Raw genomic sequence first — 16435 nt, 5'->3', positions numbered from 1 at the left:
AGGAGGTAAATAAAACCAGCCACCCAGACCATCAAAGCCTGTCATGGAAATGCCATCGCCCAGCTGCAGGACTGCTTTGCCTGCACAGAGTGGAGCATTTTTTTGAAGATCAGGGCCTGGACACACACACACACACACACACACACACACACACACACACACACACACACACACACACACACACACACACACCAAGTTTGTCCTCTTCTACATCAGGTGCTGTGTACAAAACATCAGATGCATCCTGGTCTTTCCAAACAGGAAGCACTGGATGGCAAAGGAAGTCTGGACTGTGATTACAAACCCAGTCCCAGTCTGTGCCAATCTTCGGGCACATCAGAGACTGCCCTCCCTCCCTCCCTCAACCCCCACCAGTTTGCTTACAGGGCAAACCAGTCTATGGAGGACAGCATCACCCTTACTCTCCACACAGCACTGAGCCACCTGGAGAACAAGAAGAGCTATGTGAGGATGCTCTTGATGGACTACAGCTCAGCGTTTAACACCATCATACCTGACATTAAACTGCTGAAATTACAAATCCCCCTCCCCATCTGTAACTGGGTTAAAAACTTTCTGAGGAGCCACCCATAGTCCGTGAGACTCGGCCTCCACCACTCCCTCACACTCACACTCAGCACTGATTCTTCTCAAGTCTGTGTTCTGAGCCCTCTACTATACGCCCTGTACACCTACGACTGCTCTCCAACCCACCCAACCAGCCACATTATAAAATATGCACATGATACTACAGTGGTTGGACTCATATGTGACGGGGACGAGAGTGTACAGGGCTGAGGTTGAGGAACTGTCGCTCTGGTGCCCAGAGAACAACCTAACCCTGAATGAATGGAATGTTCATCATGGACTTCAGGAAGAACAGATAGGACCACTCCCCCCTCTCATCAATGGAGAACAGATGGAAACTGTCACACCCCTATCACCTGTTTGATCTGTTGCCCTCTGGGAGATGCTACAGGTCAACAAAGTCCCATACCAGCAGGCTTAGAAACAGCTGCTTCCCCTGGGCCATACGTACTGCAAACACCACCCGTGGACACACACACACACACTCACCTACAGACTTATTCCCATAACCCCCCAAAATGCAGTACATATTTCAGTTTGTGCACGTTGCACCTCACAGTGTATATTATACCTTCACTCTTCATAGCTCTGTTTTAAGACAATACCTTATTTTTTGTCATTTTTGTGGTGACCAATAGCTCTGGCGGAGCACCACCACTTTTGTGGTACCCCCTGCACAGTGACAATAAAGACTATTCTATTCTCTTTTGTTTTCTTGGCATTATGTGAGTTAAACTCTGGATTATACACTTCATGGAACAAAACTGTGGTGAGTCCACAATGAACTTAATGTACCTACTATTAAAACTTTCCACAGGAGGTGTTTACATTTACTAGATGCTAACCAGTGCAAGGCAGTGGTAAAAAAAAACCAAAAACACACACACACACACACACACACACATACTACAAACTAAATGTGCACATACAGAAATGTGGAAAAAAGGATTCATTTAATATTTAGCTGGTTTTGTTTTCTGTGGTGACAGGTTTTTAGTTAGAGCTCCAGGTTGTCATCATAGCAGTAAACAAGGTGCAGATTAATGTGTCTGATGTGACACGCTTTCGGTGATATAAATAAAGGTTGAGTTGAGTCAAGTAAGAGGACTTTGTAAGGTCCTGGCAGCAACTAAGCACTGCTTTGGTGTCAGGCAGTGTTCAACACGATTGCATGACCGCACAAGGACCACTGCACAGACCCCATTCCTGTGGAAATGGGGTTTAAGTAACAGGTTGGTGACACAAAGTCATTCCAGTGGTGCCCAAGGATCCTCTGAAGAAGCTTTGTACCAAACACATCTAGTTGTTGTGTTTGATCCCTGGTTAGTGTGAAAGTCTCACTGTCAGATCGGGCGGGAGCCCGTCACCCGGAGCGGGTGGACCCACAATACAAACTCCCAAACCAGGCCTTGAGGTACAAATTGTTGTCGAGTTTATTTCAGGCAGAGGTTCGGTACACAGGTTGTCAGAAAACGGAGCAGAGGTACAAGCAGGGTGAGGCAAAAACACAGTCATCTCCAGGCAGGGGTCTGAGGCACGAGCAAACACTGGCATATAGGCTGAAGCAAAAAGGCGCGGTCAAGAAACACTGAGCAAGGTATTGGTACATGGCAAGACTAATCAGGACTGAAAACAAGAAGGCTGGAGAGTGCTGGAAGCGACAACAATCTGGCAAGGGACAAGACCTGGCTAGTGAAGAAAGAATAAACACTGTGCAAGATGGTGAGGAAGGGAGTGCACAAAGCGGAGTGATGTAATAGACAAAGATATGTGAACCGATGTCAAGAGCGTGAGTACATGAAAACAAAGTGGCCTGAGAGTGTGAGAGGAGGACACAGAGCTAGTGGAGTGACATGACAACACAGACGGAGATGCAAGAGGGATGAAAACAGAGCAGGTGCAGGGCGCGGAGTGAAACAGAACTCAGAGGGGCGTGAGGAAAACTAGTTAACTATGAACAGAACATAATATGACTGGAAGCAGGCAAGAACATGAGAACTGATCGGAAACATAAATACGAGAGCAAAACTAAACTAGGAAAACAAGGTGACGAACGAACTATAAGAAAAAACAAACTACATGAAAACAGAAAGCAAAACCACGGTATAAAGCATAATTGATAACACAAATAAGAAAAGCAAAATAAACAAGTCATAAATAATGATCAGTAATGTAAACACAATCTGGCAGAACAAAACTAGAACGGAACTGGACAGTGACTAAAGTATAAAAAAAACAAAGTGAAACAGAAAACAAATCCAGATATACAATACAACAAATAAAAAGAACCAGACAAACAAGTGATTAATTAATGAAAGCACAACTGGCTGCAGAAACTAGAACAAAAGTAAATCATAACAAAAAACAACAAAGTGATAAGAAAAACATAACAGAATAAATCATGATGAAAATAAAGCAGAAAAGAACAACAGAAAGGGGGGAACCATGGTCTCAGCGCCCTGACCGGGCCACATCCCTGACACTCACCATCATACAGTTAGACGGGCAGCCCCAGGACATTAAAGACTTGGCCTTTGGTTCTCTTTCAAAGGTACTGGCATCATCAAAGACCTCTGTCGAGACAATATGGAGCCAATATACATAAATCCGCTAACTGCATAAAACCAATTTCTTCGCAAACACATGGTTCATAACGGTGATAATGCCCAGTCAGCCATTTTTGTTGTCTACATTTGGTGTCGAGGTGTTACAGCCAGAACTGTTACCAGTGGACTTTTGTTCAAGCTGTGATGCCAGTTTGTTAAAATTATTTTGAAAACTTCTTGACAAAAAATGAAAATGATTTAATTACAATGCCCTATAATAAGGAATAAGTAATTCCTCACATTTGTCTTTGAATCTGCATTGAATGTGTGGGTGTGCATGTTTTTGTTTTCAGTAGAAATTGTCCTGTGCATCCCGTAACACAGAGCAGAATAATTGTCTTGATTCTGAAACTCAGGTGAATCTCCATGTAAATGTCTCCTTGTAAAGTCACAGATCTTACCGTATGCACGAAAAGAGCGTGGCTATAACCACGCTGCCTCTTGAGACACTGGCAAGACCAATAAGACACTGGTTCAGTTCATAGTCTCAGCTGTCAGATGGGGTGTAGTGTGATTTCTTTTGATCTGCTGGCATTTACTTTGTCCGGATGGGTTTTGTTGAAGTACATTTTTCATGTTTGAGCTTAGTAAGAAAGTGCTGTGCAGGTCTGCAGTCATTAATTTCACCATGAATTCAATCATATGTGGCATGAAATGAAAGAAACCAGTTTGCAACATTTATTCTGCTGATTTGTCGCTTCCAGTGTGTGCAGCGTAATATACTGTAGTCTGAAATAGGTTGAGGTGTAGCTGGCTTTCATTCATTTTCCTTCCCACTGTCGCCAAGTGCTTGCTCACAGGGGGTCGTTTTGACAGTTGGGGTTTTTCCGTAATTATTGTATGGCTTTGCCTTACAATATAAAGCGCCTTGGGGCAACTGTTTGTTGTGATTTGGCGCTATATAAATAAAATTGATTTGATTTGATTGCTTGCATTCTGTATTGAGTTTGTGTCTGTATAAAGTGAAGCACCTTCTTCCATTCATGTCAGCACGTCTCCTCTGCACGCTGCAATGCACCACTTGTATTTATGAATAAGCATCATCAGTAATCTGTGTTTTGTTAATGAGGTGATAAGTAATTGTGAGGAAATCTCACATCACATTATCATAGTGGCATGTCTCCATATTGATATCTAGAAGACATTGTCACTTCCTCACTGCTGAGGGGATTCTACAGTAGTCACACAAAATATTAAAAATGACAACATGATATTGTTTGTCCATCATAAAAATACTTTGTGCTTTATGCTTTTGAATCAGCTTTCATTCACATATTTATTTAAAATGTTAATGATATACAGTGGGGAAAATAAGTATTTGACCCCCTGTCAACTTTGCAGGTTTTCCCACCTACAAAGAATGTAGAGGTCTGTAATTTTTATCGTAGGTGCACTTCAACTGTGAGAGACAGAATCTAAAGAAAAAAATCCAGAAAATCACATTGTATGTTTTTTAAATAATTAATTTGCATTTTATTGCATAAAATAAGTATTTGACCCCCTAGCAAAACAGAGCTTAACAACTGGTACAGAAGCATTTGTCTGCCATTACAGAGGTCAAACGTTTCCTGTAGTTTTTCACCAGGTTTTCACACACTGCAGCAGGGATTTTGGTCCACTCCTCCATACAGATCTTCTCCAAATTTTTCAGGTTTGGAGTTTCAGCTCCCTCCAAAGATTTTCTATTGAGTTCAGGTCTGGAGACTGGCCAGGCCACTCCAGCACCTTGAAATGCTTCTTACGGCGCCCCTCCTCAGTTGCCCTGGCTGTGTGTTTGGGGTCATTGTCATGCTGGAAGACCCAGCCATGACCCATCTTCAATGCTCTTACTGAGGGAAGGAGGTTGTTTGCCAAAATCTCGCAATACACGACCCCATCCATCCTCTCTTCAATACGGTGCAGTCGTCCTGTCCCCTTTGCAGAAGAGCACCCCCAGAGTATGGTGTTTCCACCCCCATGCTTCACGGTTGGGATGGTTTTCTTGGGGTTGTTCTCATCCTCTAAACATGGTAAGTGGAGTTGATTCCAAAAAGCTCTATTCTGGTCTCATCTGAACACATGACCTTCTCCCATGCCTCCTCTGGATCATCCAGATGGTCACTGGTGAACTTCAAATGGGCCTGGGCATGTGCTGGCTTGAGCAGGGGGACCTTGCTGCCCTGCAGGATTTTAAACCATGACAGCATCATGTGTTACTAATGTAATCTTTGTGACTGTGGTCCCAGCTCTCTTCAGGTCATTGACCAGGTCCTCCTGTGTAGTTCTGAGCTTTTTCAGAATCATCCTTACCCCACAAAGTGAGATCTTGCATGGAATCCCAGACCGAGGGAGATTGACAGTCATCTTATGTTTCTTCCACTTTCTAATAAATAATCATAACAGTTGTTGTCTTCTACCAAGCTGCTTGCCTGTTGTCCTGTAGTCCATCCCAGCCTTGTGCAGGTCTACAGTTTTCAATCAATCAATCAATCAACATTTATTCATTCAGGTAAAGGAAGTTTCGGGACAGCCACTGCTTTACATCACGAATACAATTAAATAATGATGACAAAGCATCACTCCCATTAGTCCTCACAGGCAGATAGATTTGCAGATCATCTGCATAACAATGAAAGGACAAATTGTGCTGGGTTATAATTGACCCCAATGGCAGAATGTACAAAGAAAATAGAATCGGCCCAAAGACAGATCCCTGCGGCACTCCACAGCACAGAGGAGCAGTTGATGAGGAAAGGTCCCCAATCATGACAGAAAAGCTCCTTTCAGCCAAATATGATCTAAACCACTCAAGTGCAATACCATGAATGCCAATAAAATGTTCCAACCAGGAAACAAGTACTGTGTGATCCACAGTATCAAAGGCTGCTGTGAGGTCCAACAGAACCAGCACAGCAGGATTCCCTGCATCCACCGACAGAGTAATATCATTATGAACTTTTAAAAGTGCTGACTCAGTGCTGTGTCGCGATCTAAACCCAGACTGGAATTTTTCAAGGATGAGATTGTCTTCTAAAAATGTAACTGTAAAAAGACAACCTTTTCTAAAACCTTAGATAGAAATGGCAGATGAGAGACAGGTCTAAAATTGGATAAAACTGATGAGTCCAGGTGAGGTTTTTTAAGAAGAGGTCGAACCACAGCATGTTTAAAAGCAGCTGGAACAGACCCTGATCTAAGGCAAGCATTGATAAAAGTTAGGAGACCCACCCCAACAGTATTAAAAGCCTCCTTCAGCACCTTAGCTGGAACAACATCAAAAGAACAACTTGTAGATTTTATGTGTTTTACAACATCAGCGAGAGATGCAAAAGAAATGGGCTCAAACTGTTCGAGCACAGCAGAATGTGCACGAGGAGCAGACAACTCAACATTACAGCTCTGATCAGCGTTCTGTCTGACTGATGAAACCTTATCAATAAAAAACTGAAGAAACTCCTCACAGGTTGTGGTTGTAGCGTCCATCAAAACAGAGGTGTGTGGATTTACAACTGAGTTTATAGTCTGAAATAACACTCTGGGACGATGACAACTGCTCGAAATAATATGAGACAGATATTGTGCTTTTGCCTCCTTCACAGCCTTCTGATAGTCAGTTAGACTGTCCCTCAGAAAACCCAGAGACACCTGCAGTTTGTCCTTTTTCCATTTTCTCTCCGCCCGTCTGCAGCGTTGCCTGAGGGCACGGGTCGTGGCATTTAACCAGGGGTCGGATTTTGATTTCCTGGATTTGCAGCGCATCGGTGCAACAGAGTCCAAAATGACTGTGCATGTAGAGTGGAAAGAAGAGAGGATGTTATCTGGGAGTAATGGAGAAACCAGTCCATTCATGGCATAAAACTGAGAGTCCATGAAGGCAGCAGCAAAGTCCCCTGCTGTCGAGGAGGTGACCAAACGGCGGCGAGAGACAGGAACAAGTGGCTTACTAGCAGATGGAGGAGCAATAAATTAAAAAATAACAGGAAAGTGATCTGAAATAGCAACGTCTGATATGTCCTTAAGTGAAACTGAGAGCCCAAAAGAAATAACCAGGTCCAAGGTGTGTCCAAGATTATGTGTTGGTCCATCCACAACTTGTGTTAGACCAAAAGAGTTCAGGAGGCTTTTAAAATCATCAGCCAGCTGATTAGAAGGACAACAGATATGAATATTAAAATCACCACAGACCAAACATTTGTCATATTTTGGGATAAAATCTGCCAGAAACTCAGAAAACTCCTGAATAAAATCCTTATTAAATTTTGGTGGACGATAAACAACAGCACAGAGCACAGGACAGTCGAACTCCATCACAAACAACTGAAGTTCAAAAGTGGAGTAGACATTAGAAGATAAAAATCGGCATTTAAAACTGTCTTTAAAAACCGTGGCCACACCACCGCCTCGACCTGATGCTCGCGGGGAGCTGAAAAACGAGCAGCCGGGGGGGAGGAGCTCAGAAAAGGCGCTATTTTCACCTGGTTTCAACCAGGTCTCCGTTAACAGGAGAAAGTCCAGATCACGACTGGAGAAAAAGTCATTTAAAATGAAAGTCTTACTTGTGAGTGACCTTGTGTTGACGAGCGCCACACGGACTGAGCGCACGTCAGTCTGCTGCGAGACACGACTGAGCGGGCGCAGGTTCTCCTGCACGCAGCCACGACTGCAGCTCCTCACAGGACGGCGACGCGGAAGTGGAGACCCGGCACCCCGGACAACCGGCCGGAGCCACCGATAGCGAAAAGTCAGAGAACGCCGCACGTCGTAGCCGTCATATGGTGTGAAGAATCCGGCTATGAATTGTCGTGGAGCATGTTTGCAGGAAACAGCCAGGCACACTCTGAGCCGAACACGGACTCCTCCTCTCTTCCCACGTCCTCTGCGACGCAGACGCCGAGGCAACACGCCAAGCGGCCGGCGTAGAAAGTCTGGTACGGACGCTAAGACAGGCGGCGGGGCAGCCGCGTCCCTGGCCGTCCGCCCGAGCCAGAAACAGCGAAATTCTCCAGCGAAGCCCGAACGCTGATAAGAGTCTGGCGATCATACACCAGGAGCGGTGACACATTCCATGCAACAAAGTGTAAAAACAATAAAAATGACACTAAAAGAAGCGAGTGCCGACGGCAGGCCACATACAACGGCGCCATCTTGAAACCTTATTTTGTCCCTGGTGTCCTTAGACAGCTCTTTGGTCTTGGCTATGGTGGACAGGTTGGAGTGTGATTGAGTGTGTGAACAGGTGTCTTTTATACAGGTAACAAGTTCAAACAGGTGCAGTTAATACAGGTAAAGAGTGCAGAATAAGAGGGCTTCTTAAAGAAAAATTAACAGGTCTGTGTGAGCCAGAATTCTTGCTGGTTGGTAGGGGGTCAAGCACTTATTTTATGCATTAAAATGCAAATTAATTATTTAAAAATCATACAATGTGATTTTATGGATTTTTTTAGATTCTGTCTCTCACAGTTGAAGTGAACCTATGATAAAAATTGCAGACCTCAACATTCTTTGTAGGTGGGAAAACCTGCAAAACTGACGGGGTCAAATACTTATTTTCCCCACTGTAAAATCACATCAAAGTTAAAAACTATGAGGCATTTAATTTCATTAGCGCATCACCCATGGGGATCCATGGGATCTAGATTGTGTAGTGTTTATAAAATAGGTAGCTGACATTTTTCCAAGGAATTTCAGGGCTAAGCATCATTTTGAGGCATTATATGGAACTATTCAAAAGGTCATCATCAGCACTCAGCCATGGATAAAGGTTGGGCTGCCACCTTCTGCTCTGGAGGGTGGGACAGACAGTACCTCATTCAAGTCATTATACAGGTGCGGCTTGTCGTGTAGGTTGCCATTTTGTGGCTGTAGATGACAGTGCAGTATTTTTGCAGCAAGTTGCAGGACCAGTCCAAAAAAATTTTTTATAAAGGAAAAAAGTTCAGCTTATAGTGCACTTTTGGTCACTTGCCTGCTTCAAAAGTGTCTTACCCATACAGCAATACAAGAAACACCAGGACCCTCAATACTTGGACCTGCAAAGGTATCAGTACCAAAGGCTTCTGTCCAGAAAACACTGGGTCGATGCGCTCCTCAGTCTTGCTCTTCCCAGACGTCTCTTGATCGTAAAGGCCTAGGACCCAGATACATGAATATCACTGTTGAGATGACTGAACATTTCTGCACATTCCAGACTTTCATCCAGTGTGCAAGTGCTTCAGTGCTGTGGATCCCAGCACCCAGCAATTGGAAAAGGCCAAGAGGCTGCCCACATATCACCTGGCTGCTGCAGATCCATGGATACCAGGGAAATGGGGAGGTGGGGGGGCTGGTGGTCTCACTGGGCTTGTTGGTAGTCAGGACCGACAGGTTGGTCCGCAGTCTTATTATGGATCTGTGACAGAAGTCACTAGTGATTGCTCTGAAGACCTGACAGAACCAATACTGACAAACAGCCACTTGATGAATGGTTTTCTTCAGAAACGTAATGTGCTTTGAATTAGTTTGCCAGTAAATATAGTATTTTATTTTGATTTTGTCCTCTGGGGACAATAATGATGTGTGCACACAACAAAATGAAGAGAGATGTGGCCAGGCAGATGTTGACTAATGGACCCAAATGGATTCATTTGTTGGCTGTTGACAGTCGGCTCTGTTCTTACTGTAATTGACTCTGCTGAGGCTTCTCCTCATCTAAACGGGCTAAAAACACTGAAAAGACTTCATATTCACATTACATTCTCATTGGTTTATTTGGCAGTTTGTTTTCATTTATTTATTTTTAATAGCCACCAAGAAAGCGTGACTTCTTCAGTGATAATAGCATATCTGTAATAACAGAATACCGAGCAGCTATAAATGTAATATCCAGGGCCCAGTTTCATAAAACAGTCTAATGTTGTTTAGTCAAATGAACTCACTTAGTTGACTAATTTTTTGACATTAGCTGTTGCTAAGGTTTGCCCAACTTGCCTGGCACAGAGGAGGCTAATCTTATTTTAGTTGACAAAACTTCAGTGTATTACCTCAAAAACGGTGGATCTCATGTACCACCATTTGATAGAACACTTAAGAGCACCCCCTACGTCACTTGTATTCCTCTAAAAGGAGATCTTCCTCCACCTTTGGCGATGGTTGTAATAGACGACTGTCGTTATGTGTTTGTGACAACTCTCACATTAGCCACCGGACATCGCAGTTACGCTGAGCAGCATTGTGTGCACAAAAAGGCTTGAGGGAAGTGTAGAAGAAGAACTGCTAAGCTAGCACATTGTTCTGCAGTTCGTGTATGTCCATAAATGTTAATAAAGCCAGTTAACAAAGTAAAGGCTGGATAGTTCAGGATGTAAACAAAACTTCTGTGCATTGGAGGCGTTTCTAGGCAACGGTGATCACGAGGCCGCTATTCCCGTGAAAATTGTTGACTAACGTAAGGCGGTGAATATACAAGTTTAGCCGTCAATGTGAAATTTTGGTTTTCGCTTAAAATCTCACAATACATGGCCACGTTCATTCTTCCCTTAACACATATCAGTCGTCCTGTCCCCTTTGCAGAAAAACAGCCCCAAAGCATGATGTTTCCACCCCCATGCAACTCAGCATTCTTTTTCCTCCAAACACGCGAGTTGAGTTTTTACCAAAATGTTCTATTTTGGTAAAAACCACATGATCTTCTGGATCATCCATATGCTCTCTGGCAAACTTCAGACGGGCCTGGATATGTACTGGCTTAAGCACGGGGACAGGCCTGGCACTGCAGGATTTGAGTCCCTCTGTGTGTAGTGTGTAGCCTTTGTTTCTTTGGTCCCAGCTCTCTGCAGGTCATTCATCAGGTCCCTCTGTGTAGTTCTGGGATTTTTGTTCACCATTCTCATGATCATTTTGACTCCGCGGGATCAATCAATCAACATTTATTTATAAAGCGCTTTACAGCACCGACTGGTGTCCAAAGTGCTTAACATTAAAAACACAAATTTACAAAAATAAAACACATATAAAATAAAATTTTCAAACAACACATAAAAAAGAACATAAAAATAACAGAACATGTCACCTCCCCACTAAGTGTTAAAAGCCAGTTTAAATAAATAAGTCTTTAACTTAGATTTAAAAAGTGCTAGGTCAGGAATAGTACGTAACTCAAGAGGTAGCTCATTCCACAGTCTGGGGCCAGCTACCGCGAAAGCATGATCACCCCATACGTTAAAATCTTGACCTTGGAACACCTAAGTAAAGCTGGCCAGACACCCTTAATGTCCTACTGTAGGTGCACAAAGTTAAAATTTCAGACAAGTAGGGAGGTGCAAGGCCATAAATAGCTTTAAAAACAAACATTAAAATTTTAAAATCAATTCTAAAACGAACTGGAAGCCAGTGGAGTGAGTACAGGACAGGAGTAATATGCTCACATCTAAAAATGTTTGTCAAAAGACGAGCAGCAGCATTCTGCACCAACTGGAGACGTGCAAGAGATGACTGATTAATGCCCAAATAAAGTGCATTACAATAATCAAGTCTGGAGCTGATGAAAGCATGAATGGCGTCTCAAGATCACGTCTACGGAAGTGCTTTATTTTAGCCAAAAGGCGAAGTTGGAAAAAACTAGCTTTGACAACAGAATTTATCTGTTGATCGAACCTCAAACAGCTGTCAAATATCACTCCCAAATTCTTCACAGTTGGTTTTACATAGTTAGCCAAAGCACCAAAATTTGGTGTTGCCACATTTGGTATGCCAGTGCGCTCAAACACCATGATCTCAGTTTTACCATCATTCAGGTAAAGGAAGTTTTGGGACAGCCACTGCTTTACATCACGAATACAATTAAATAATGATGACAAAGCATCACTCCCATTAGTCCTCACAGGCAGATAGATTTGCAGATCATCTGCATAACAATGAAAGGACAGGTTGTGCTGGCTTATAATTGACCCCAATGGCAGAATGTACAAAGAAAATAGAATCAGCCCAAGGACAGATCCCTGCGGCACTCCACAGCACAGAGGAGCAGTTGATGAGGAAAGGTCCCCAAATATGATCTAAACCACTTAAGTGCAGTACCATGAATGCCAATAAAATGTTCCAACCGGGAAACAAGTACTGTGTGATCCACAGTATCAAAGGCTGCTGTGAGGTCCAACAGAACCAGCACAGCAGGATTCCCTGCATCCACCGACAAAGTGATGTCATTATGAACTTTTAAAAGTGCTGACTCAGTGCTGTGTCGCGATCTAAACCCAGATTGGAATTTTTCAAGGATGAGATTGTCTTCTAGAAATGATTGTAACTGTAAAAAGACAACCTTTTCTAAAACCTTAGATAGAAATGGCAGATGAGACACAGGTCTAAAATTAGATAAAACTGACGAGTCCAGGTGAGGTTTTTTAAGAAGAGGTCGAACCACAGCATGTTTAAAAGCAGCTGAAACAGATGACATTTTGCGTGGAGCCCCAGATCGAGGGAGATTATCAATGGTCTTGTGTGTCTTCCATTTTCTTACAATTGCTCCCACAGTTGATTTATTCACATCAACCTGCTTGACTATTGTGGATTCACTCTTCCCAGCCTGGTGCACATCTACAATGTTCTTCCTGGTGTCCTTCGACAGCTCGGTCTTGGCCATGGGTGAGTTTGGAGTCTGACTGTTTGAGGCTGTGGACAGGTGTCTTTTATACAGATAATGCGTTCAAACAGGTGCCATTAATACAGGTAACAGGTGGAGGACAGAAGAGCTTCTTAAAGACGTTACAGGTCTGTGAGAGCCAGAAATCTTGCTTGTTTATTATTGACCAAATACTTATTTTCCACCATGGTTTACAATTAAATTCTTTAAAAATCCTACAGTGTGATTTTCTGGATTTTTTTCCTCATTTGTCTGTCACAGTTGAAGTGTACCTATGATGAATATTACAGACCTCTCTCAACTTTCTAAGTAGGAGAACTTGCACAAACAGGGACTGACTAAATACTTTTTTACCCCACTGTAGTTCTGCTTGGCAACAAGACTTTAGTTGACTGACTAACATTAACTGTTTATTTTTAGCTTATCATTCAGTATGTGATGTTTCTGTTGTTGTTTGTGAGTCACTTGAGCTAATGCCATTTAATGACTGACGTGTTCCTCAATTTTTAGCTTTGACTTTGATTACTCACTCAAGTTACAGTAAGGTTAAAAATGAATGTTCATGAGTGCAGTAGAAAGAATATTTGCAAGCGCTGACAGATGGAACGTTCCATCTGTCAGCGCTTGCAAATCTTTCTATTGCAGGAATGGAAAGCATTCATTATTTTTGTTTTATATGACCTAAATAGATCACATTGAGGCAGAGTCCAGATATGTTGGGTAGTGTCCTAGTGTGGACACATTTTGGGACCAGATTCCATGAAAAATTATGTAAATCATACAATGGGCAATTTTTCTATCCAGTAGACCCAATAATGCCACGTGGCATACAATGTGCCAATCAAATGACAAGGATCTGTTTAGGTAACATGTTCATGAATTGTTGGTTGTGAGTTTTATTGACTGAGGGGTTCAAGAGACAGTTGGGCAATTTCAGAAATTGGTTATTTGTGGTATTTTCAATTATGACACATTGGACTTGTGGGTGCGTATGATTTTCACAAATGGAAAAAATATGCAAGCAAAAGGAACTCTGCTAAAGTATGAAGTTCTTTCGGGTTCTCCCCTTTTGTCACGTGTTGCTACAGCAGATCTGACATGGTTCTGCATGTTGATTTTGGCACATGGAGACTGGGCACAGGTGGTCTTCAACTGGGAACCCTCTGTTTTGAAAGCGAGTGCACTAACCACTTGGCCCAGTGTAGGTGATGAAATTGAAAATGTGTTTTATACCCAGTTTGGTAAGTACGAAAAATGCGAGCTGCTCTGACTGAATGGCGCCGCTGAGTCTGTCTTGAGAGACAGATCATCACCGTCTGTGAGAAGAGTCAACAAAATATGATAGCTTCTTTTTGTTCCCCTCCAGTGACTCAGGAGATGAGCGGTGCATTTCCTCTCATTGTTAGAATTTAAACGGCTTTTTGTACAGTTTGAATAACTGACATGTAAATGACGACGTCCGCGTGTGTCACGGGGGAATGGAGGCTTTGTCTTCTGACGCAGTTAGTGACTCTGGAGGACAGCTGTGACATTTGATTTAATTGTGACTTATGTGAATTTTTATATTGAGGTTTTTACTGAAGCATTTTGTTCCAACAGACCAGCTGTGTCTGTGGTCTGACTGAGCAGCTCGCCTTCCTCTTCAGTTTGTTGACTTACTTCTCCATTTCCCTCATTAATGATAATCATGTATGCATGATGATGTTCCCACACTGGGCAAAGTGGTGCAAACCAAGACTTTTTTTTTTTTTGCACAGATCTGGACTTTGTAAAAAAAATACATAAAGAAAACTGAAATAGCTCAACAGAAATGTTCTTCAAGTAAAGAGAGGTGAAATACTGATTTCAGGCAAAACATCTATCAGGCTGAATGGTCAGGAACTGCGGAACACAAGTGCATGACTCAAGCAAACAGCTCTGGTTTTTAGATGGTTTTACTGTAGAAGACAGCGGAGATCAGTACACGAGAAGGCAGTCCAGGAAAAGCAGCAGTACAAGAAGCGACAGGCTGGAGGTCAGGTACACACAAAGAGGCAGGCAGAACTATGGAACGCAAAAACAGAGCTGGACTGAAGGCACAAGGCACAAGGCACGACAAACTGGCGAGAGACTAACACACCCAGTGAGCTAAAATAACTGCAGGTGGTAATCAGCAAATCAGGGACAGGTGTGCAAAGAAAGCACCAGAACAGGGCGTGGCCAGAGAAAGAGAGAGCGAGAAACACCCAGCAAGAGAAGAAGCCAATCATACCCAAAGAAATGCAAAAAATAACTAACAGCACAAAAGAACAAACAACCCAGAACACCAAGCAAAACTCAAACCGTGACACTAACAAATGGGTGTGTCCCACCCAACATCTTTCTGTTTTAAACTGTTTGAGTGCAAGAGCAGGGGTCAGCCCCCAAAGTACAAACAACATGGAAACCAATGGGAGAGATAATGATTTATAAAAAATACAAAAAAACAAAAATCAGTGTACAAGGGGGTTTGTTCATACCCAAAAGCCCACTTGCTTGTCAATTAAAGAACATTTTTAAATTTAACGTCACTGTTTACTTGGGGTGTAAAGGTACACCTTCCTCCCGGTTTGGTAACAATCACAGTTCAAAGGTCATAGTACAGTTAAAATCACAGTACATTCCTGTCTGTTTCCTCATACCGGTATAGAACCAAAGAACAAATTCCTGTTGAATTTACCATCTGATATAAATTACAGTACATTTGAAACCCAGAAATCCTGAATTTTAAGAATTTTTTTTTTAATCGCCATTTAATAAGGATGTACAATGTTGCATCGTATGACACTTTGTTATTACAGACTCATAAATAATCTTCATGTTTTAGCATAAGTGACACAAAAGTATTTTAGGTTGTATTTTTAAGCTTGTGTCATAAAACACTTGAATAGAGAAAGTGGCTCTGTCGGCTAGGATTTGGAATACAAATATATAGACCGGGTTTTGATTCTAGGTGTGTGTTCCAGGCTACCTGTCTGTGTCCTTGAACAAGACACTTCATCTTAATCAAAATTAAAACAGTGGAATATCCCTTGAAATGCAAAATAACTGATTTGAGGGTCTGCGGTCTCCACATCTGGATTGTATTCTGCCTTGCATTATATTTTGCCTAATCACATTAAAAACAAACATCTGAACATGATAATAATTCATAGTCAGTGTTGCAGACCTTTTTTTTTTTGTATACAGCTCAAGGTTTGTTGAATGTAAAAATAGCAGTTTTACAGGTTTGACTTTTGTTTTTTTATATTTTTCGCTCTGGGTTGTTTTTTATTTTTTTTTGCACCTGAGCCTTTTACAGCCACACCAATAAAACCTCAAGCCTCAAAGCAGTCAAGCCTCGAAAAGCAGAACCCGCACCTTTTGATAATTGCTTCTTGAACATTTGTTTTTAAGTAAACTGTTAAGCCTCAGTCCTGCCAAATAATAAACCATGAATAATGAGCCACACATGGGTGTGTCAGCGATTATTTGAAGAATGATATTTAATTTAATCTATTACGTATCCACTACGAAGAAGCCTCCTTGTGCCTCTAAGCACCTCGTATGTGCCAGGTATCAGCCTAGTGAGCCATGACTGACCTGTCATTTGAGCCCCATCCAGCCTTGAATGGCTTGTGCCGCCGCA

The sequence above is a fragment of the Thalassophryne amazonica genome, chromosome 9, assembly GCF_902500255.1.
Source record: "Thalassophryne amazonica chromosome 9, fThaAma1.1, whole genome shotgun sequence".
Taxonomy (NCBI): Eukaryota; Metazoa; Chordata; class Actinopteri; order Batrachoidiformes; family Batrachoididae; genus Thalassophryne; species Thalassophryne amazonica.
This window is presented reverse-complemented; position numbering follows the sequence as displayed.